Below are 23,992 nucleotides of genomic sequence, written 5' to 3'. Positions count from 1 at the left end.
GTGGGGTGCCATAAGGAGGGGAAAAAAACACCTGATCATTAGATAACTTTAAAATTAAGAACTCCTGGGCTTCCCTGGTGGCTCAGTGGTAAAGAATACACCTGCTAATGCAGGATACACTGATTGGATCCCTGACCTTAGAGGATCCCACGTGCCAGGGAGGAACCAAGCCCTTGTGCCACAATTTCTGAGCTTGTGTTCTAGAGCCTGAGGGCCCCATCTACTAAAGCCCATAAGCCCTAGAGCCCTTGCTCCACAACAAGAGAAGCCAGTCAGTGAAAAGCCCGCACTGCAGCTGGAGAGTAGCCCCTGCTCGCTGCAATGAGAGAAATCCCGTGCAGCAACAAAGACCCAGAGCAACCAAAAATAAAATAAATAATTTAAATATTAACAACTCCTGTTTATTCTAAGACACCATTAGTGAAAAATCAAGCCACAGAGAAAAGATAATTGCAACATACATATCCAAAAAAGGATTTACATAGGATATATAAAGGACATTAACAGATCAGCAAGAAAAAGGCAGAAAAACCCAGCTGAAAATAAGCAGAATATTTCAACAGGCATTTTGCAAGCGGGGATAAACAGTTATTTCTCAAAAAGTCAAAAAACATACGAAAAGGTTCTCAGCTCATCTCAGAAATGCAACTTGAGGTTGTGCTGTGATCTCCCTTCACACCCACCAGAATACCTAAAATTAGAGAACTTTGTATAACATTTAAGAGACCTGTTTGGCATTATCTTCTACATAAGTGTTTGACCTAGCTCCTTCCTTATATACCCAACAGAGATACATACACTATTCACCAAAAGACATGTTTAAAAGTGTTTATAGCATTTCTCTTTATAAGAGCCCAAGAGAAACAACTCAGATGTCCATTAATAGAAGAAAGAAAAACTATGGATTCCTATAAGGATGAATGAACTGTGTCTACACTCAACAAGATGCGTGACTCTTAGTATGTGATGTTGAGTGAAAGAAACTAGACACAAATGGGTATATGTAAACTTCAAAAACAGAATATATCTATGATGTTAAGGGTGAAGACAGTGGTTATCTTGAGGGGTGTGTAGTGATAGAAGGGGAACCCAGAGGTGCTCTGGGTGCTGGTAATATTCCCTCTCTTGATCCAAGTGCTGGTTGCATAGACATGTCCTATTTAATAAAAATTAACTATCTCTCATTTTATAAAAATTGATTTGTACACTGCTCTGTCCATATGTTTTCTTTCAATAAAAATGTTTTTTAAATTGTGCCATGTTGGTATATTTTATATCATTTTCATTCCTTTGAGGACAAGCCATTGGCAAATCTGCAAAATTCTAAGTGCAGCATCTTCAAGAATCAGTTTCTATCTTTCCCTTATGGGTGTTTTTGTGGGTTAGTCTTTATCTTTCCTACCTCATTAGAAGCATAAACTTTTAATTTTTGTTAGATTTTCCCAAAGTATTTGGTGCAGTGAATGTCAAACAGACCAGCTGGTATACTTCTAAACTGAATTATTAGAAATGCATTTACTGACTTTCTGCTACTCTGAAGTGTCACTGAGAACAGTGGTAAAACTTTGGTTTTTCTTGATTTTCAAAATTCCCTAAGCACCTACATTGGGTAAAAATTCTACTAATGAAGCATCATGACAAGGTAGTAACAAAGACTAGAAGACAACTCACACCCAAGAGGCCTTAGGCGAGTCACTGTTCCTCCCAGACCCGCTATTTCTTCAGGAGTGAATGAGCAAATAAATGTTAGGAGTCAAGGAAATAATAGATGTGAAAGTGCCTAGCATATGATGGTTCTCTTCAACTATTACTAGGTCTGATGACACATCCGATCATAGTACCTCTGTGACATAGGAGGCATCTCTATCATTAGATAACATTTATATGGAAGGAATGGAGAAGGCAGTGGCAACCCACTCCAGTATTCTTGCCTGGAGAATCCCATGGGCAGAGGAGCCTGGCAGGCTACAGTCCATGGGGTCGAAAGAGTCGGACACGACTTAGCAGCCAAACCACCACCACCACCACCATATGGAAGGAAACAGATTCAGAAAGATTAAGTAGTTTCAACCATAAATTCATTCAACAAACATTTGATGTGTGTCTACTATGCGCTGAGCCATAGCTAGTGAGAAACAAAGTCAGGATTTGAATCAGATATTTTAACTTCAAGTTCAGTGGTCTTTCCATCACATCACAACTACTTTCACATTTGTATCTCCAGTGCCTAGCACATAGTGGGTGCTCAATACATTAATGAATGAGTAATGGGAGTATTTTTAATACAACCTTTTGATTAGGTAATATGATTCTTGTTACACAGATTTTATATATATACACACACATATATCTATCTGTGTACATATATGTAATCTCACACACACCATTATATATACATGAAATGGTATGCAGTGAAAAGTTCCCTTCTTAACTCTTTCTCCCATCAGCCAGTCCCCCTCCCACCATAGGTAACAACTGCTTTTAAAACGTGTGCCTGACCCAGTTTCTCTAAGTGTGTGTATTATTCCTCACTCCTACACAAAAAGTAACATACTATATCCATAGTTCTACACTTTTTTTTTTTCACTTAATATATCTTGCAGATTTCCCCATACTAGTGCATGGTATCCCTTTGAAGAGATATATTGTACTATACTTTATTCAATCAATGCTGTATTGATGGACATTTAGCTTGTTTCCAGTCCTTTCCTATTACAAACAATACTGCAATGAATAATCTTTTATGTATAGTATCGATATGTATATCTCTAAGATAAGTTTCCAGAGGTAAAATTGCAAGTCAAAAGGTATGTGCTTTTGTAATGTTGATAAGTGATACCAAGTTGCCTTCCACAGGGATTATAGGAGTTTATACACCCCAGCAATATAAGAAAATGTCTATTTCTCCACATCCTTTTCAGAAGGTATTAATTTTTGAATTTTTGCCAATCTGATAAGTAAAATGTGAATTTTAGTGCAATTTAAGTTTTCAGGTCTCATAATAAGTACTCATGTTGAGTAGCTACTTGTTTTTCCTTTTTGGAATCTGCACTTTCATTTTTCTATCCATTTGTAGGTCTTTTTATTATTTTTACATGACACCCTTCCATATTAGCTCTTTGTGGTATGAACTGTGAATATTTTTTCAATGATGATATTAAAGAAAAAATTGATATATGTAAAGCAACGTTATTTTAGGAAGCTTATTCCAGAAGCCATATGGAATGAACTAGAGAAGTGAGAGCCAAGGTGGGACACTAATTAGAAGTCCATGTCAACAGCCAATTGTCACACAACAAGAGTTTTGACCTGGCTGATGACAGTGGAAATGAAAGTTAAGGGCCAAAGTTATTACCAATAAATAATTGGCAAGAGTTAATAATCAGCAATGATAACAATGACAGTAACAGTAGCTACAATTGTTTTAGGAGTAACTACAACCCAAGAACTATGCTAAGTGCTTTACAAAATTTAAGCTGTGAATTGGTACTATTATTGCCTCTATTTCACAAATGAGAAAAGTGAAGAAGTTAAGTGACTTAACCCAAATTCACTCTAGATATAAGTGGAAGAACCTAGGCTAACCCCAGGTCTATCCGACCCCAGCTGCCTGGCAGAGTGAAGAACAATGATCAAAGGTCTGCTGGCTGAGTGCCTGAGTAATGCCTGGCTTGATGACAGATATAGAGAAGCCAGGGAACAGCTGCCTCTGACTGGAGAGCAACACGCTTACTCATAGGGGCACTGAGCATTTTTCAGTCTTTCACATACATCATTCTTCCCTCAATGTCTCTGAGTCAAAGGGGGTAGTATTATCCCTATGTTACTGATGAGAAGACTGAGGCCCCATGAAATCAAATAGCCAGTTCATATGTTCTATTCTCTGAGAAACCTTCTCTGAAACCCAAAGCAGGGCAGATTCCTAGATTGTGTGTGTCTTACAGTCTTCTTTCCTTCCCAGTATTTGTCACAGTTCATAATTACACGTTTATTTTTGTTTAACATCTCTTGCTCTATAGTCTCTAAGATCTATGCCTGGTTTTGCTTTTACTTTGGTCCTAGTTTGGAGCACATAATTTGTCTGTGTGTATTAGTCGCTTAGTTGTATCCGACTCTTTGCGACCCCACAGATGGTAGTCCACTAGGCTCTTCTGTCCATGGAATTCTCCAGGCAAGAATACTGAAGTGGGTTGCCATTCCCTTCTCCAGGGGATCTTCCTGACCCAGGGATCAAACCTGGGTCTCCTGTCTTGTAGGCAGATTCTTTACCGCTGAGCCACTAGGGAAGCCCATAATTGGCAGGCAGGAGATATTTACTGAATGAATGAATGAGCTCCAGGCCTCTAGACCCTTTGTCCTTTCGTCTTTGGTATTACATCATAAAGCTCTCTAAAGCTAAATAATGTAATGTCATGGATGTGGGCTGTGCTATAGACAATTTGAGGATTCAAACTTCTTTAAGTGTACAGTCAGCTTCCACATTAATGTTTAGACATCAAAACCCTGGGCTGCTTTAACCAAAGAGACATACGAAAGGACAACATAACCAATGAAATGGAGTTGATGACTTCGGGCAATGCGCAAGGCTTTGTCAGGGAGCACTTACCCAGGCATTGATCACCACCTGCCACAAAGTAATTTGTTGAGCCTCACCCTGTAACATCATTAGTTAACAGGTAGCTGGAGCAGGCATTGGGCAAAATGCACTTAAAGGAAGAATAACTCCTAAAATTTAAGCTTTACTCAGCTCCACATGGTAACAAGTAAGGAACAACAGATGCTTAGTCTATCACTGATGAAGGTCATACAGAAGATCTGAACTTGAACAATCACAGACAGAGAAACTGAGAATTCCCTGACGTTGCTGCTGCTGCTGCTGCTAAGTCGCTTCAGTTGTGTCCGACTGTGTTCGACCCCTGAGATGGCAGCCCACTAGGCTCCCCCGTCCCTGGGATTCCCCAGGCAAGAACACTGGAGTGGGTTGCCATTTCCTTCTCCAATGCATGAAAGTGAAAAGTGAAAGTGAAGTCGCTCAGTCGTGTCCGACTCTTAGCGACCCTATGGACTGCAGCCTACCAGGCTCCTCCGTTCATGGGATTTTCCAGGCAAGAGTACTGGAGTGGGTTGCCATTGTCTTCTCCCTGAGGTTACTATACTATAAACCACTGTCCCAAAGAAGGGGCAGCTCTGACATAGACCAGAGGAGAAAATGCTATGGTACTTTCAGAATTCTTATCCTCTAGGCTCCTGGCCCATGAAGAGCTAGCCATGGGCCTGGTGTCATGGGAATCCCAGTCTTCCAAGCAGAGAAGTCAACTCAGCTTTCAAGAGGCCTATATGATGGCCATAAATGCCCAGTCATATCAGCCAGAAAAGTCACTGTAGGAGGACTACAGTTCAATAGATCCTCAATAAATACTTACTGAATGAAGGAATGAGAGAAAAAAAGATGGAGTTCTTGATAACACAGGCTCATTTTCTATATAAGGCACATATTTGAACCACCAGTTCATGGAACTTGGACCCTCATCCCCAGTGACTTCCTTAATTTGATGACAAGTTTTGCATTAATTAGCTTCTCAACTTAGGCAATATTTGGAAGAAAATGATCTAAAATGCCTGTGGATAATTATGGAATTCCAGATGATTTTAATGTTCTTATTTACACAGCTCCAGACTTCCCTGGTGGTTCAGATGGTAAAGAATTTGCCTGCAATGCAGAAGATGCAGATTTGATTTCTGGGTTGGGAAGATCCCCTAGAGAAGGGAATGCAACCCACTTCAGTAATCTTGCCTGGGAAATCCCACAGACAGAGGAGCCTGGTGAGCTACAGTCCATGGGGTCACAGAGTCAGACACAACTGAGTGACTGAATACACACACACATAGCTCCCGCTTTCCATTTCTTCTTAAGTAAGCATGTATTATCTTTATTATTGAAAATGTCACTTAGAAGACCAATTCATTGAGCCCTACCATATGGAAATCATCACCAACCCAGCATGATATGCAGATGAGTACATCAACCGGAACTTCTGTCCTTGAGGGGAATACAGGACAGGTACAGAGAGAAGGACTGGCTGTGATAGAGGTTCCCTGTGCTGTGGAGAAACAGAGAAGGGAGAGATGGAAAGTACTGGGGGACAGATGCTGGTGAAAATAAAGGAGAGGAGTTTTGAAGAAGAAATGCTTTACTGTGGAAACAAAGAAAGAGGAAACAAACATATGTGTGACCTGGTGCAATGGCCACCGGGCTGCCCTCTTGAGTTACAACAGGAAGGGCTCAGTTTAGAGGCTGCAGACTGCCCAATGGCAAGTAGAGGTGAGCCCTGCCAGCTGTGTTCTAGTGCAGAAGAAGGAACCCGGACAGTCAGAGAGATGAAGGGAGTATGACGCCTACCAGCTCCCCTACACGGGAGAAGTCAGGCCGATGGGAAAACCTGACTTACTTGGATGTCCTCATTCAACCTGTGAGAGCAAAGTTGGCCCTCCAGATGAGTGGGCTTCAGCCTAGGAGCACGGTGTGTGAGACATGGCTGAGACACTCACATCTGCCATCTTATTAAAAAAAAATCTTCCTAGCAATCTTACCACTTAAAACTCTATCATTAGTTGCTAATTCCTTTGTGTTAGGCACTGACCTCTGCCATGCTCTTTTTGTAAAACAATGTTAATCCTTAATGGATGACTTAATAGAACCCAGGCTGTAAATGTGCACTTTGCCAAGGGATTCTGCTTCTAGGAATCTGTCCTGCAGAAATGCTCACTCATCTGTACACAGGAAGATATTCACAGCAGCATTATGTGCAGTTAAAAAAAAAATGGTTATCTGCAGAGGAACACCTAAATTGTAGCATGCCCATACTATGCAGCTGATAAGAATGAGGTAATTCTATAGGTACTGACACAGAATGATACCTGTGAAATGTTAAGTGAAAAAAGCAAATTGCCTCATTAATATAAAAATAATGAATTTGTGTGGCGATTATGTGTCTACATGTACAAAACATATGTAGGAATTTCCTCCCATCATACTGAGGGGTTAAATGGACAGAAAAGTGAGAGGGAACTTTGCTTTTTCCTTTATGCTATCCTAATCTGTTTGCATTTTTTCCAATGAGCACTGATTTCTTTCATAATTAAAAATAATTTCTACTGGTGGCTCAGACAGTGAATCCACCAGCAATACAGGAGACCCAGGTTCAATCCTTGGGTCAGGAAGATTCCCCGGAGAAGGGAATGGCTACCACTTCCATATTCTTGCCTGGAGAATTCCATGGACAGGTACTTCCATTTAGGAGCCTGGTGGGCTACAGTCCATGGGGTTGCAAAGAGTCTGGACAGGACTGAACAACTAATACATACACTACTATGTGTCAAGTACTGTTCTAACAGCTTTATGTATATTCACCAATTTAATTCTATAATAATCCTGTGAGAGGGCACTTTCTTAACCCTTTCTACAGATAAGGACTCAGTCCTTGCCCGGGTCACACAGAGATATATAAAGGTGTTGAGCTTTGAACCCACGCCAGTTGGCTCAGACTTCGTGCTCTTAATCGCTAGATTATAGTGCCTCAAAAAGATGACATAAACAAACAGGTAAATAGCACTGCTTTTAGAGGCAGACACACCTGAATCCCAGTTTCTACTGGTTAACTGTGTGATTCTTAGCAAGTGTCTTACTTCTGGGTCATTTTCTCCATTTGTAAAATGGAGATGAGATCGTCACATAACTCAGGAGACCACTTTGAGAACTACACAAAATATGTTTAGTGCCAGGCATTTAGCAAGTACTTGACAAACACAGACTATTTCCTCTATTAAGCTTAAATGATCAGCCCTTTACTGTATGTTAATTTAATTGGCTGTTTTCTTGATTAGCTGCCTGGCAGCATCTGGTGCTTTAGAGGTAAGTGGAGAAGGAGGAGTTGGGAACATGCAGGGAGCTGGGCTCAGACCCAGAACTTGAAAAGTGCTGAATTAACACTTCACAGTTTGGCCTACAGCCAGTCCAGTTAAGAAAACAAAATTAACAGTATTTAGGTGAGTTTCAAAATCATTCTAGGGTAAAATGTCATCATTCCATTTTTAGAATAAGGGTATTAAGGTTCAGGAATTTGCCCAAAGTCACCAAGCCAATTAAATAATAGAGCCAGGACTGAAATTTAGCCTTTCTAATTCCACGTCGACTGTCTTTTCACAGATCCCACTGCCTGAATTAGATAGCATCACTGACTCCATGTTCATGAGTTTGAGTAAACTCCAGGAGACAGTGAAGGACAGGGAAACCCGGCATGCTGCAGTCCCTGGGGTCAAAACGAGCTGGATCCAACTCAACAACAATAGCAACAACAACCATCTGAGTTGCCGTGGGGATACCCTGTTGGGAAGTGGTGATCACAGTTTCTCAGAAGAAATGTACTAGAAAAGTGATGAGTCTGGGAGGAACAGTACCACCGGGGGAACGCCCCACCCATTCCAGTGCGGCTGTTGCTGAGGGTGGGAAATGGCCTCCCTACACTTCAGGGATGACAAGTGTGACAAACCCCCTGTGGGTGGGGTCCACACAGCCCAGGGGCAGATTACCCTGCCCCTTTTACTCTGCTGTTTAGGGTCCTTATCTGAACAGCAGTCGTTCTACAAAAGGGACACAAGCCATTGTGGAGGAGGCAGGGGGCTGCAGGCAGGTGGCTGCAGGAAGCCGGCTGAGGGTCCAGAGCACAGTCCAGCCCTGAGCCATCAGGCTCTCAGCTCTGCCTCTCAGTTCAGTCGCTCAGTCGTGTCCGACTCTTTGCGACCCCTTGGACTGCAGCATGCCAGGCCTTCCTGTCCATCACCAACTCCCGGAGTTTACTCAAACACATGTTCATTGAGTCGGTGATGCCATCTCATCCTCTGTCGTCCTCGTCTCCTCTCATCTTCAATCTTTCCCAGCATCAAGGTCTTTTTAAATGAGTCAGTTCTTCCCATCAGGTGGCCAAAGTATTGGAGTTTCAGCTTCAGCATCTGCCTCTAGCTTCATCCTGATCCTTCCCTATTTTCCCAAAGCACCAGAGGTCAGGCAGGAGCCAAGGAGGAACTGTTCTCTCCTCTTGTGAGGCTCCAAGCCCACCACCCATTTTTTAGTCTCAAACAATCCCTGGGAGGTCGGGGTCATTACAAGTCTCCAGAGAGAAGGGAGAGCAACTGGGGAAGTGGATCAGAAAGAGGAAGAGTTCTCAACCTTTTTTCCAGCTAGACATTAACATTGCATAACTTACTCCCATTTGAATGCCCACGGTGTTTGAGCCCAGGGTATAAGGTGTGATTCCACAACTTTCTCTTTCACTCAAGACACCTTTTGGTTACTAAAATGTGGATAAATATTACAGCTGGGGTTTGTGATGCTTTTGTCTCTACTTTTGTGTATGCTGGGAAAACGCCATGATGAAGCATTACAATAAAAATTTTAAAAATCCCTTGGATGTGTAAAAGTGTTGTTATGATAAGGACAAGTTTATGTCTATCAGTTTATTTTTTAAATAAATTATTTACAGCCAGTGGTACTGCATTATCAGTAGTGAGGTACCTCTGTACCCCAGAGGCAGAGCAGCTGGGCAGCAAATTGGAAAATTGGCTGAGGTCATACATCTGGTCCTTTTCTTTTCTCTGATTCCCTCCTCATATGAACCCGTCCCTCCCCAACATCCTCTCTCCCCACCCCACTCGGTTGGTGTGGGGCACATCTTAGGTGGTGACCATTTGGAATTCCTTTGATGGTCCTGTTGACAGTATCGAGGTCACCAAACAGAACACAGTCAAGCTCCTTGGAAGAAAAGCTATGACAAGCCTAGACAGTGTATTAAGAAGCAGAGACATTACTTTGCCAACAAAGGTCTGTCTAGTTAAAGCTATGGTTTTTCCAGTAGCCATGTATGGATGCAAGAGTTGGACCATAACGAAGGTTGAACGCCAGTGAATTGATGCTTTTGAACTGTGGTGTTGGAGAAGACTCTCGAGAGTCCCTTGAGCTGCAAGGAGATCCAACCAGCCCATCCTAAAGGAGATCAGTCCTGGGTGTTCATTGGAAGGACTGATGCTAAAGCTGAAACTCCAATACTTTGGCCACATCATGTGAAGAGTTGACTCATTGGAAAAGACTCTGATGCTGGGAAAGATTAAGGGCAGGAGGAAAAGGGGACAACAGAGGATGAGATGGTTGGAAGGTATCACTGACTCAATGGACATGACTTTGAGCAAGCTCCAGGAGATGGTGAAGGACAGGGAAGCCTGCTTTGCTGCAGTTCCTGGGGTTGCAAAGAGTAGGACAGGACTGAACGACTGAACAACAACAGCAAAGTGCCCTGGAATTAGCATAAGAGTCGGCATTGAGGAGTAGATCACCACATGTTCTATGGGAGAAAAGAGCCTAAACTGCAATGATAAGCAGGCAGGAATTTGCTGTACGACACAGGGAGCTCAAACTCGGCGCTCTGTGACAACCTAGAAGGGTGGGATAGGGTGGGAGGGAGGTTCAAGATGGAGGAGACATATGTATGCCAATGGCTGACTCATGTTGATGTATGGCAGAAACCAACACAATATTGTAAAGCAATTATCCTTCAATTAAAAATAAATTTTTAAAAAATTTGATGGTAACAGCTATGTTTCCTAGCACTAGACTAAGTGCTTTACCACATCTCAATCCATCCTTTCAGCAACACAGAGAGGAAAAAGTTAGTAAACCCATTTCACAGGTGAGAATACAGAGGCAGAGAAATTAGCCAAGTTCACATGGCTAAGACGTGGAGGGCCCTTGACTGGACTCTCTGACTTCACTGCCTACATCACCTCCCATCATGAGTTTGGGTTGAATGGCTTGAGAATGCTGGGGGATAGAGGTGTGACACTTGAAAGAAGCAAGCTCTCTGGGATGGGGTAAGACTTGAACACATTGCCCAGCACTTGGTAGGAGGTGCCCAGTAGATATTTGTGAACTGGATTCTCAACGGACTTTCAGACACAGGATGCGGGTGGGTGGGAGTCTTCAGTGAGTTGGGGTCCACAGTCTGGGCCTCCATGCACTCTTGAATATACCATGGCAGGAAACCACATAGACGGGTCACAGGTGTATGGCGAGTCCTTGAGCATTTCCTGCCCTGAGTGGTCAGGGAGCAGCAGCCTCACCATTCCTGGGAGCTTGTCAGAAATCCTGATCTCGGCTCCACTCCAGACCTACAGGCTCAGAACCCGTGCACTAACCAGCCTCCCAGATGACACGTGCAAAGGCCTGGCTCAGCAACCTCCCACAGCAGAGGTGTCAGCTGTCATCCTGGGCATCCCCGGGCAACTGGGGACAATTCCTTTTCCCTGTTTGAGGCTGAGGCAGGCTAAGACCATGTGCAGCCTAATCTCCTCCCGCTGGAAAGACCCGTCTGAATGGGAGTGGGACATCTCAGTTGTCAGCATTTCCAGGAAGTTCAAGCCCCCGTGTACCCCCCATGTGACCCTGTCTGTCTCAGGGCTCAGGAACTTGGAGGGTGTGACAGGCGCACTTCCTCACAGTGTGACCAGGCAGTGACAAATGCACCACATGGAAGGAAATTAGTGAATAATCCTCGCATACTCTGCACTGAGTCATGTTGGCCTTCCTTGGGGATGTGCTCCAGCTGATTAGACTTGCGGCTTCTGTTTCTTTGTTCAGAGTATACTGCTAACGAACACCTTAGAGAGTGTCCCACAGAACATAAGTATTGGGGACAGCAGATCAGGTGGTTCCCGACCTGGAGGTAATTTATAAAGAAATAGTAATATACTGTTAGCACCTTTGGTCACAAAGAGAAAATAAAGGACAAGTAAAATGCTTCTGTCAACACAGACTATACAGTAATGATTTGACAATTACTAGGGACAGAAACCGAAGAAGGCAATGGCACCCCACTCCAGTACTCTTGCCTGGAAAATCCCATGGAGGGAGGAACCTGGTGGGCTGCAGTCCATGGGGTTGCTAAGAGTCAGACACAACTGAGCGACTTCACTTTCACTTTTCACTTTCATGCATTGGAGAAGGAAATGGCAACACACTCCAGTGTTCTTGCCTGGAGAATCCCAGGGACGGGGGAGCCTGGTGGGCTGCCATCTATGGGGTCGTACAGAGTCGGACACAACTGAAGCGACTTAGCAGCAGCAGCAGGGACAGAAACTACTCAACAGGAACTCCAGGGACCCTCCCCCGACCCACCCCCCTGCAAGCTCCCTTGCCTCTCCCACACTGCCCTCTCCCATTTGCTCTGGGCTCAGTGTAGAGTGTCATCTATAGTGACTGATGGTGGCCAGCCCTGCCCACTGCTTGAGTTCCTACAACTGGCATCTCTGTGTGGTTTGCCCATTCGATCCTCATGGCAGTGCCCTGAGTTAGTATTATGACCCTACTTTACAGATGAGGAAATTGAGGTTAAGTTGCCCACAGTCACATGTCCAGAAAGTATTAGAGGAATATAGATTTGACAGGGTTCTAAAGTTCAAGTCTCTCCTTCCACTACTGGCTACTTCAAGCTCACCTGGCTCCCTGGGGAGTTTCAGGGGCAGGATATGCAAAGAATGGAGGAGAGGGTGGCTGTCGATTCCACTTACGTGTCCCTCTGGTGCCAGGTCCCAGACTCCAGCTGCCCTGCACAAAGAGGAGAAAAGGGGACCCTCCCCAGTTCTCAGAGAATTAGCTAAGCCCATGAAGTTTGGGGGATGGTGTAAACCCCTTTTTAGAATGGACTGTTTACTGATTCTGTTTGGAAACAGAGATGAGGTAACTTAATAGAGCACTTTTGCTTTGAAACCCAGATGACAAGTACTGACCATCTGCTCTCGGGACCTGAGAGCCAGACAATAAGGGCATAGAAAGATGGACAGGACGGCCAAAGGAAGCAAGGCCAACGAGTTGATTCAAGTTTCAACCACCCTATTTACATCTGAGACAACTCTTCAGAGGAGAGATGATCCAAACCCAGACCCACAAATGTTTCAGAGCACACTGTTCTGTCTCCCCACCAGGATACCAGAAACTGAGTCTGCTATACTTCTTTCAAGGTAGAGCTCCCCAGGTAGATCCTTGCTCAGCATCCCAAATGTGAGCCCTCCTGACATGAATCCTCTCCTTCACCTCTCTCCAGGGCTCTCCTCTTGCCTGGCCCATCTCTCCCTGCTCCCTTCCCAGGGTGTCTTCCAAACCTCTCCTCCATCCAATCTTCTCTAAACTCCTCTTTCCTGCCCTGATATCAGTGTTCTCAAACTTGCCTGATCATCATAAGAATCACCTGGGAAATTTGACCATGCAGATTCCTAGCTCCTTCCCCTAGAGATCTGGATTAGAAAGATCCAGGTGGAGACCAGGAGACCCCATGTTTAACAAAATCTCATGTGTCCTTTTGATCAGGCACATTTGGGAAACCTTGACTGTCCTCCCCCTGTTTATGCTAGAGCTGGCTACAGTCCTCAAAACCGCCCACTCCTGTCCTGTGATAACACCTCTGAGGCCCAAAGGACACGACCTCTCAGCCCCAGCAACCTGCACCTGTGCTTCATTTCCTCTGCCATCTACCATCTTGTTTCTCTCCTTCCTTTCACCAAAGGCTCTGCAGTTGTCTCTGCCCCAGGCCTTCCAGTGAAATTGCTCTCCCTGAGGCTGACAATGATTTACAACGTACATGATCCAGTGGACACGATTCAGACATTGTGTAATTGAACTTTTTGCTAAGCAGACATTCATGACTACTCCATTTTTCATGAATCTTTCTACTCCCTTGACCTCTGAGACACCATTTTCCCCTGATTCTCTTCCCACATCTTCCGCAGTTCCCAGTCAGTCTTCTTTGCTGGTCCTGTTTCTCCAGCCACCTTGAAAGTGGATGTGGCCAGGTCCCGAGCTCAGCCTACTCTTTCTGGTCATCACGTGCACTTTCATAGTCTTAATGCAACCTGCTTCTTGTGCCTGTGAAGTGCTGATTATGGCATGGACAGTTCAAAATTCAGTTCAATATAGCACTTCCCAAACCTAACTAACCAAAAAGCCGGGGCCTCCTCCTTTTGTATTTTCATGTGTCAGGATGATACTTCCATTCATCTGGTTGCCCAAGCTAGAACCCTGGAAGACATCCTGGTATTCATTTCTCTCCATCCGCACACCCCCACAATACACAGCCAACCACTCACCGAGTTCTGAGGATTTCATGCCTAACTAGTCCTCAGATTCATGCCCTCCTCTCCTTCTCCCCATCATGTCTCCAGTCAAGGTCCTCACTCTCTCTCACCTGGGCATCACCTCCCGGCTGGTCTCTCTCCTTTCCATCCTGCCCTCTTCCAGTCAGTCTTCCACTCAGTCACCTGAGTGACATATCTAAAATACAGCCTCATCCCATCTCTCCATCACGTAAAGCCCCTCAGGAGCTTCTCGTCACCCACAAGTTGAAGTCCAAACTATCCAGGATGGCTCTCCTGAACTCATCAGTTTATTCCATGCCTCCATGTCAATGCTCACAATTTCGTCCTTCCTTTATGTAACCAGCTTTCATCCCACCCTCTGCTCTCATCCCACCCTCTGCTCTCAGCCCAGGCATCGTCAAACTTTTTGGTTCTGTTTGGCAGGGTTAGTGATCCTTGAAAGTATTCCTCTAACACTCTATGCTTACCAGATTACATTGGCAAACTCAACTGCTAACTGTGGAAAGAAAGTTTGAGGATAGTTTTATAGGTTTACAACCTCCCTCCAGCCCTAGTTGTTACCATAGTAACTGAGAGCTGGCTCTTCCTTGCACCTGTGAATGTGTCTGAAGCCAACCTTCTCCTCCCACTGCCTCTCAGAGTGAAGCAGGAGGACCACCCAGGAGTCAGCCCACCTTTATCCCTGCTCCTTAAAGAGAGTGGCCTCTCCTGGCTATTGGCAAAGTTTCCAGAAACTTGGCTTTGAACCATTCATGGCTAACAGGTGGTCCAGATATTCTGGCAGGGACCATGAGTATAAAGTAGAGGAAGATGGAATCATAAAACACCATGTTTTCAGAGCACCTTAAACCCTAAGGGCCAGGTCACTGGTGAGGGAATACTGTGATTATGTATGCTGGGAGTATCCTGCCAACATACCTGCCCTCCTCAGGAATCCTGAGATGTCAGAGTAAGCCTTTAGGAGGTCTATTTACAAGCCAATCTGCTGGCCCTCTGGGAAGAAAAGTGAAGAGGCTGGACCAATGCTGGAATTCTCAGAGCTCCAGAGCGTACTCCCTTGAACACAGTGGAGGCGGATGCTGACTTCAACTTCTGCAGAAGCTCCTTGAATAAGCAGGGGATTCACACTGTTACGGGAGACGGGGTATATAATACTGCTGGGCCTTGAGTGCCGAATAATGTCAGAGAGAAGAGTGTTGAATTGGAGTCTGTGGAGCCCTTCAAGTGTCCTCTGGCCTGGCCCTACTCAGGGGTCACAGCTCCTTCCACAGAGGGGGCTGGAAAAGCTGACAGTGCCAGTCTCTCTTTTGCAGCCTGTCAAAAGCCAGCCATGCTAAGGGGAGGGTTACAGCAGAGTCAGGAGCAATGAGTTCAGAGGAGGCAACAGAAGCAGCATGGCCAATCCAGATCATTAAAGCAGAGCATGGAAAATAGGGCTGCCATGTGCAGTTGTGCAGGCTGTTCACAAGGTTGCTCAGATGAAGCCGTAAATGAGGCCTGAAATCCAGCCTGTGCACCCACTTGCCAAGTTGTGTGTCCTGGTATAGAACGACATTTTCTTAGACAAGGAGGTCCTTGTTTTTAGCTTGCAAAAACGGTTTGTTTGGGATTGCAGCAGCCCTAATGGAGAAGACATTGATAACAGTAGTGAAACAGCTTAGGTGATGGCCAGAATAACTCAGGACCTGGCAGAAATGATAAGAGTTTGGTATATTCATGACTGTGGCCCTAGCCACCGAAACTCTAATGTACCATTCCTGAGCAGGCTGGAGAACACCTGGTAAAGAGAGGTTTGGGGAGCCCAAGGGACCCTCCTAGTGGGGGGCTCAGAATTTCAGCCCACTGAGATATTGCCCAGCCTCATGGTTGTGTCCTTCTCCTTGTCACCCCCTCCCCATCACCCCACTCCTTCCTACCCATCTCCAGTCATCCAAGGCCCCCATGGCCAGGGGAAAGATCAGCATATTCAGACTGTGGCCCCCACCACCTAAACCCTAATGCCCCATTCCTGAGCAGGCTGGAGGACACCTGGTAAAGACAGGCAGTCTCCTGAACTCCACCTGTGACCACTTCTTTCTGCTGTTAGTGGAGCCCTCGACTGGAGACAAGGCCACCAGCTTGTGACTGAACGCCAAAAGTGAGAAGGGGTTGCTGAGTTTCCCACTTTGTTCCTCTCTTGTTTACAGCTTTACCTTAACAGCATCTACTTTTGGTTCTCACTCCATGGTACTCCCCATGGTAACCTGCCAGGGGAACTTACAGGATTACAGCCTCATTCTGAAAGCTAACAGCACACAACGTAAGAGAGCCTGGGGGTTGCCTCCTGCCTTTTCGTCTTGGGACAGAAGGAGACACGCAAGTTAAGGAGCCTCTTGGGCACAGATGTGGAGAGGAGGCTAGAGTAGGGGAATTAGTTTTTCTGCACCTCTAGCTTTTTGATGCTGTGCATACATGGTCATATTTAATTCTCCAACAACCCTATAAAATAAATATCATCTCCATTTATAGATGAAGAAACTTTGCTTCAGACAGAAGAAATCACCCTGGCCAGCTAGGAATCTCTAGGGATCCAATCTGAATTTCCTGGTCTGTCTGACTCTGACACGTGGGTGTTTTTTTTTTTCACCCATAGTATGTCACCTGCAAAGATCCTCCCTTGAGGAGAGAGAAATTCAAAATAGGGAAAAGGAACTGAAATAAGCTTGAGGAGTTTTGCTTTAGCAACTAAAGCATATCCCCCTAGGATTTCCTTCCCATTCATAATTTCAGAACATTCTCAGGGGACATTTCATTTCTTGCTTCTTCCCCATGACAAGGATTTTTACATAGGTAAAATCATTGCATTAAAGCCATACCTTGTGAGGGGGAGGAGTGGATAGAATTCTTGAGTTAATTACATGTGAGCCAACAAGGAAGAAATTTCTTTACCTCCAGCTAGCTTCTCAACCCACTGCTCAGTCAAAACATCATTTCTTAGGGAACAATTGCCAAAACCCACAGTTGAGTTAATAAAATGTGAGAGCAGGAAGGGGCTGTAAAGAGTAATAGCCATGTTTACTGAGAGCTTATTATGTAACAGCCAAGCACTGTTCCAGGGACATTACGTAGAGACCCATTTAATCCTCAGAGTACAAACAAGGAAACCGAGACCCAGAGAGGTGTCAGCGCTTGCCCAAAGTCTCCCAGCTCTTATGATGAGGCCTTGGAATCAAACGCACACAGCCTGGTTCCTACAGGCTGCCCTACCTCCAAAGACTGTTTCTTCTCGCTGCCCTCAACCTCATTTCAGGGGTGAAGAAACAAGCCCAAGTGCAGAGCCAGGCAAGATGCTGGATCTTCTGAGGGAGAACCAGGGCTCATGCCACCAACCAGGGGCTCTGAGCACCCAGGACTTCAGCTGTATGCTAACTGCACTTCACTCAGCTCAGATTTAGATCCCACATAGTGCTCCGAACCATAAAATTCTTAAATGTCTATTATCTGTCCAACATCTGTACTGCACTTGAGCATCCCTGATGGGCTCACGGAAAGCTAAATATTGCTCCCCTCTCCCCTGCTCAGCAGCCGGATATAAACAGAAGCCAGGAGGGATGGTGGCACTTCCCACATCCAGTGGGGCTAGGCAACGACTCAAAGAGTCTCCTGCAAGGCCAGCAAATATTTTGATAATCTTTCCCCTACAGGATCCTCCTGTGGAGAACAAATGGACACAGTCGGGAGCAATCTTCTCAGCAGATTCCACAGGAAGTTACGTCGGTGGAGGGGATTTTGATGCTCAGGACTTTTGGGAAGGGAAGCAGCCTCGGAGGCAAGGGTGTGGGGGGCTGGTGGTGGACAGCAATCAGGGGGAGGCAGACAGAGTGGTGGGTACTAGGGCAGCCTTCAGAGTCAGTTTCAGACTTGGGCTTGAGGACAGGTCCTGCCACTAGAGGTTGTGTGACCTCACAGATTGCTCTGCCCCTCTCTGGTCCACAGCGTCCCTGTGTAAAATGGAGATGCCAAGAGCACTCACATCCTAGACAGGCCCTTGAGAATTAGACACAATAACGGGGAAGAGTCAAGCACGGGGCCTGGCCCTTGCAGGTGCTGAAGAACCATAAAAATAACTGGCCTCGTGGGATCCTTCACATTCTTTGAAAGAAGCTCATAGGATGTGTTGTCCACGGTCACTAGGGCCCTTTACGGAGCTTCCCTTAGGGGGCCTGACCCAAAATATGCCTTTCAGAGCAGAGGAAGATCCCTGAGTGACAGGCGACCCCTTGGCCACAAGTTCCCACCACTGGAATAAAAGAAACTCGAAGGCCCATCCCTGATGGCCACTATCTCCCACATATGTGTCTGGTCAGGTAGGCAATAGGAAAGCCCCACAGATTCCATGCATGAGACACGTCTTCACAAAAAGATTTTTTAAAATGAACAGTTATAAGAAACAACATAATATAAAGCCATTCACAAAAATGATGCGGTACAGACTGGGCAGCACAGGGCAGAGTGTGGTTGGGCAGGACCATGGTGGGGGTGGGGGGGTGGGGTGGGGGGTGGGTACCTATTTGACATTAGTGACCTGTTTTGCTCCACTCATGCCCATGTTCTGGGCCAGCCCCCAGGGCTTCTTTCCAAAGATGCATTTGCCTCTCTTTTCTGTGTCTACTGGCCCTGCAGGACAGGGACACAGAGGGCTGCCCTGGAGGCCAACATTCTCCTGGTGACTCACCAAGCAGGTAGTGGGTGTCTGAGGCAAAAGAACCACTTCCTGTGTTGCTGAGCCACTAGTCATCTAACTGATATCTGCCCCCATCGCCGTCTTCTCCTCTGAGAGCAGCCGAGTCACTGGCAGGGGCAGGGTGGGACCTGACCCAGGAAAGGGGCTGGGTGAAGATCCCAGAAAAGGCACGAACCTGTGGTTTGGGGTGGGGCGAGCAGTAGACACACCACTTTATCCACAAAAGGAGCCTCACCTTCCTAAAGGTATCGACCCATCCACCTGAATCTGGGCAGAAACACTGTCATGGTGGAGAGTCTTAGGGCCAAAACACATGCCTTGTGCACATCCCACCCCCACGCACATCCACGCCCACACAACACACACAGCCTTGTGCACATCCCATCCCCACGCACATCCACGCCCACATACCCATGTCACTGTGACAGATGCCTTCCTGAAGCTGAACCCAGGCTAATGCTTCCTTCACACTGTCCAAGCATCCTGTTTGATGGTATAGGAGGCAAGTAGGAAAGTATGAGTCTAGATAGAGTGGTGTATGCAAGAAGGTTGAGGGATGGGACAGATTTTATGTAGGGAGGGAGAATGTTGCAAGAAATCCAAGCACATGGGCCAGAAAGTCTTGAAAAACAACTGCAGTTTAACGGTCTCCCCTTTGTGCTGTCAACTTATCAGCTCAGGCCTGAGGGCAGGGGAGGGCATGGCCAGCTTCTTAAAGCCAGCGGACCTGGTTCTCGGACCCAGCACCTGGTTTTGAGCAATGAAAGTAGCCCCTGTGGCCACCAGGCCCTCCAGAAGCCCATGGAGTTTCCAGGTTCAGGCCCAGATCCTGCCTGATGGAGCAATGATGTGCCCTGTCCATGATTTGACTCTGCAGCTTCAGCTGTAGTGTTCCCTTGGAGGCAGCCACGGGCCACGATGCTTCTTCAAGACGGAAGTCAGATCACAGCCTGGGCCCTCTCTGGAAACCTCACACCAGCCAGTGGCATGGAACTGGGCTGGTTCCAGCCCTACCAGAAGCCCTGGGCATCATATTTCAGCACTTCTGCTCTAGCTACTCCCACAGGAAGGAGAGGGTCTGCTCCCGTCTTGTTTCTAATTTCAAGAATACTGCAGTCCCCTTGGGAATCCTCACCTTTTCATTAGAGTCACAGTGGCAGCTACCCATGCACTTCAGAGGCTTTAGGGCTGATTGCCATCAAGCCCAGAGCCTTGGTCTCTGCAAAGCAAACAGGCCCAGGGCTCCGAGAAGCATCCTGCTCTTTGTGGTCCAGGGCTGGCCGCTGACGCCGGCGCCAGACAGAAGAACTCACAGGTGTGCCTGCCATAGCAGCTTAGAAGTGATGAAGAAGTGGAATTTTGGTCAGGTCAAGCCGTCCTCTACTTACTAGAGGCAGGGGAGGTTACACATGCAATCTTGTGGTGAGGGATCTTATTTAGAGAGATAAAGAATACATTCATAAAATAAGAAAACTACTTTTAAAAATTATTCATTTTTTAAAGGTCAGTTTTGCATGTGTGTATATGAGTGCACATGCTGGGGACTTTTTAAAAAGGTGAACACCTACACACACTTTCCTATTATATGTACATATAATGATAATACATACTACATTTATATAATGCATTATGGTTTACAAAGTACTTTTATATGTGCATTCATTCATTCATTCAACAAAACTTCATGAGCCCCAACAAAGAACCAGACACTTTTCCTTGGCATGTAGCGACATAGCAGTAACAAGGCAAGACCCCCACTTTCACTGAGTGCACGCTCTAGTTGGGGAATCAGACCATAAACAGCAGGCAAGGGACTAGCAAGGTAATTTCAGGGAGCGATGAATGCTCAGAAGGTCATGAAGTTAGGTAAGGCCAGCACTATACTGTCCAGTATGGCAGCCATTAATTACATGTGGTTATTTACATTTAAGTCCAAACTGATTAGAATGAAATTAAATTAAATATTCAGTTCTCCAGTTCACACTAGCCACATTTCAAGTCCTGGAGAGCCACATGAGGATAGCAGCTAGTGGTACAGATACAGAACATTTCCATCATTGCAGTTATGCCCACTGCTGCTAAGTCACTTCAGTCACATCCAACTCTGTGCAACCCCATAGACAGCAGCCCACCAGGCTCCCCCATCCCTGGGATTCTCCAGGCAAGAACACTGGAGTGGGTTGCCATTTCATTTTCCAATGCATGAACGTGAAAAGTGAAAGTGAAGTCGCTCAGTCGTGTCCAACCCTCAGCGACCCCATGGACTGCAGCCTTCCAGGCTCCTCCGTCCATGGCATTTTGCAGGCAAGAGTAGTGCAGTGGTGTGCCATTGCCTTCTCCAGGAATGCCCACAGGACAGCAATAAACTTGAGTGACTGGGCTGATTTCGTCTGGGTGGTCAGGGAAGCCTTCTCTGAGGAGGTACCTTGAGTTGAAACCCCCAAATGAGAACTAATAGCCCACAGACCTGGGTGGGGGTGGAGCAGTGGGCAGAGAGTTCCAGGCAAAGGTCCAAACGTTGGAGTGAGTTTGGCAAATTCAAGGAACAGAAAGGAGGTGGGTGGGACGGAGTGTAATGGGCTGGAGGGTGGGGAGAATGGAGAATAGTGAGGTCAAAAGTAATAATACAAACAGCTGGTGGCCACTGAGTGTGTGCCAGGCATCCATGAGGTCGGTTCTATTAGCCTCCTTTCACAGATGATAACACAGACACAGAGAAGTAGACACATTAGCAAAAGTCACACAACTTCTGAGGGGCTGGGGCTGGGATTTGCCCTGGGCAGCATGGCCGTGGGGCGCTCAGCCTCTCCACAGAGACTTGGGCTGGTTAGGAACTCCCTGAGAGGGGTTGGGACCCTACCTGGGGGTCATGGGAAGTCATCACAAGTTCTTAGGGCAGGACAGTGACTTGATTTATTGCTTCTTTGAGCACTTGGTCTGCTCATAGCAAAGAGAATAGACTGCAGAGGGGTTTACTGCATCAATCCAGAGATACCGTCACTGTGTCTCCAACTAGGATGGCAGCAATTCTTTGTATCTTTTAAAGCCTAGTGAACACTGCACTTATTTTTTTGGGAGGGTGTTTATCTTCAAGGACTTGGTCATAAAAAATAATGCTTCATTTCAAAAAACCCAGAACACATTAGACACACCCCAATAATCATTTAGCAGTAGGAGAGCCAGTTTTTGCAAGTCTTCCCTAATTCCACTTAAAGATTCTTTCCTGTATTCTTTAGATTGTTGTCAATTAAGCCAACCATCTTCCTAAACAGGGAAGTTGGTCCTGGCTCCACCAGGGTTGCTGCTACAGATAGGAGAAGAAGGTGGAGTCTTGCCTTGGGTGGGAACTCAAGGTGTGGGGTTCGTGTGTGACAGATGACCTTATAAAGTCTTTACTGTATTTGTTACAATATTGCTTCTGTTTTATGTTTTGATTTTTTGGCCCCCACGGCATGTGGATCTTAGATCCTCAACCAGGGATAGAACCCACACCCCCTGCATTAGAAGGTGAAGTCTTAACCGTTGGACTATCAGGGAAAACCCCCCTATTGCTTCCTCTTTCTCTTCTCAGAAGAGATGGGATTAAGGGGAGCATGAGGGGTCAACTTGTATTTCCCTTCCAGCCACAGTTGCCTTCTGAGGCCCAGAGTGTGGTGGCCCATTTGGGGCACAGTTGAGGTCTAGGTCACAGCCCTGTGATTCCCCATACCTAAGACCCTTTCTCCTGTGTCAGTTTGGCTAAGTTCTCAGCAGCTCCCCTTCTTTATCCCTAAAATGAAGATCAGTTCAGTCCAGTCACTCAGTTATGTCTGACTCTTTGCAACCCCATGAATTGCAGCACGCCAGTCCTCCCTGTCCAACACCAACTCCTGGAGTTCACTCAAACTCACATCCATCAAGTCAGTGACGCCATCCAGCCATCTCATCCTCTGTCGTCCCCTTCTCCTCCTGCCCCCAATCCCTCCCAGCATCAGAGTCTTTTCCAATGAGTCAACTCTTCGTATGAGGTGGCCAAAGTACTGGAGTTTCAGCTTTAGCATCATTCCTTCCAAAGAACACCCAGGACTGGTCTCCTTTAGATTGGACTGGTTGGATCTCCTTGCAGTCCAAGGGACTCTTAAGAGTCTTCTCCAACACCACAGTTCAAAAGCATCAGTTCTTCATTATTGCTAAATATTGTTCTATCTCACAGTGCTGTTGTAGAATGAAACAAGTAGAATTAAAGAAGTAAAACAGAACAACTATCCTTGCTGGCTATGACATCAGATGATCATCACTGGCAAGGAGAGGATAGGAGAAAATGTGGCCAAAGCCCAAAGCCCAGTCTCAAGGTGATGATGACTAAGGATCCAGAATCACCCAGGAAACAACCGCCCCGGAGCCTCCGTGGGTGAGTCAGGATATTCTCCTACACTCCAGACGCTGCCCCAGAGGCTGCTTCCTAGGCTGGACTGACACCTCCCCGTAGCCCAGGCCATAGTTCTGCTGGCTCAGCGCTGCCAGTGCTCTGGGGCAGAGTGGCAGCCACTGGGCTCCTTCCTACCTTGCCTGTGCCCTTCTCCCTGGCTGGGTTTGGTCAGGAGCAGCTGCTCCTTAGCTTTCTCGGTCTGGTGCGGGGACGGTCACATGGCGCAGGCGAGGCCAGGCCGCTTGCTTTGTTCTGCCGGAGGATGACTGCCGCAGGTAGCAAGCTGGGGGGACCCGGGTCTGCGGTCTCTCCTGAGGGCACCTCTCCAGGCTGCTGGGCTCGCACGGCTCATGCCACCCCAATGCCTCTTTGCATGTGGTCTCAACAGCTGATATCATTCTAAGTAACAGTGACTCACAGGACAGCAGTTCCTTTTTTTTTTTTTTCCAGAACCACTTTATATAGATTGAGCCTTTCTGCCAGGTAAAGAAGGTCTTGACCTTTCAGTAGAAGTAGAGGGAGGCCAGTAAAATGTGATTAGCAGCTAAACCGAGTTTGAAACTGGCTCTACCACTTACTTTGGGACAAATTACTTAATCTCAGGTTCTTCATCTGTAAAATGGGGATAGGCTGTGACTGACACGTAGTAAGTACTTAAATAGGTG

The 23,992-nt window shown here is 46.2% G+C and overlaps 1 protein-coding gene across 1 annotated transcript in view; it reads right to left on the bottom strand.

Moving 5' to 3' along the window:
- The window catches only part of BCAR3 (BCAR3 adaptor protein, NSP family member), a 153,637-nt gene extending 129,979 nt beyond the window's left edge, over window positions 1–23,658 (bottom strand). The window contains exon 1 of the mRNA XM_070786078.1: window positions 23,463–23,658. The gene's annotated coding sequence lies outside the window, so the exon portion shown is untranslated. The remainder of the gene's footprint in view (window positions 1–23,462) is intronic.
- Window positions 23,659–23,992: the final 334 nt, after the last annotated feature.

This window comes from Bos indicus, chromosome 3 (genome assembly GCF_029378745.1).
Source record: "Bos indicus isolate NIAB-ARS_2022 breed Sahiwal x Tharparkar chromosome 3, NIAB-ARS_B.indTharparkar_mat_pri_1.0, whole genome shotgun sequence".
Taxonomy (NCBI): domain Eukaryota; kingdom Metazoa; phylum Chordata; class Mammalia; order Artiodactyla; family Bovidae; genus Bos; species Bos indicus.
The sequence above is the reverse complement of the archived record's forward strand: the minus strand, read 5'-3'. Positions and strand labels throughout refer to the sequence as shown.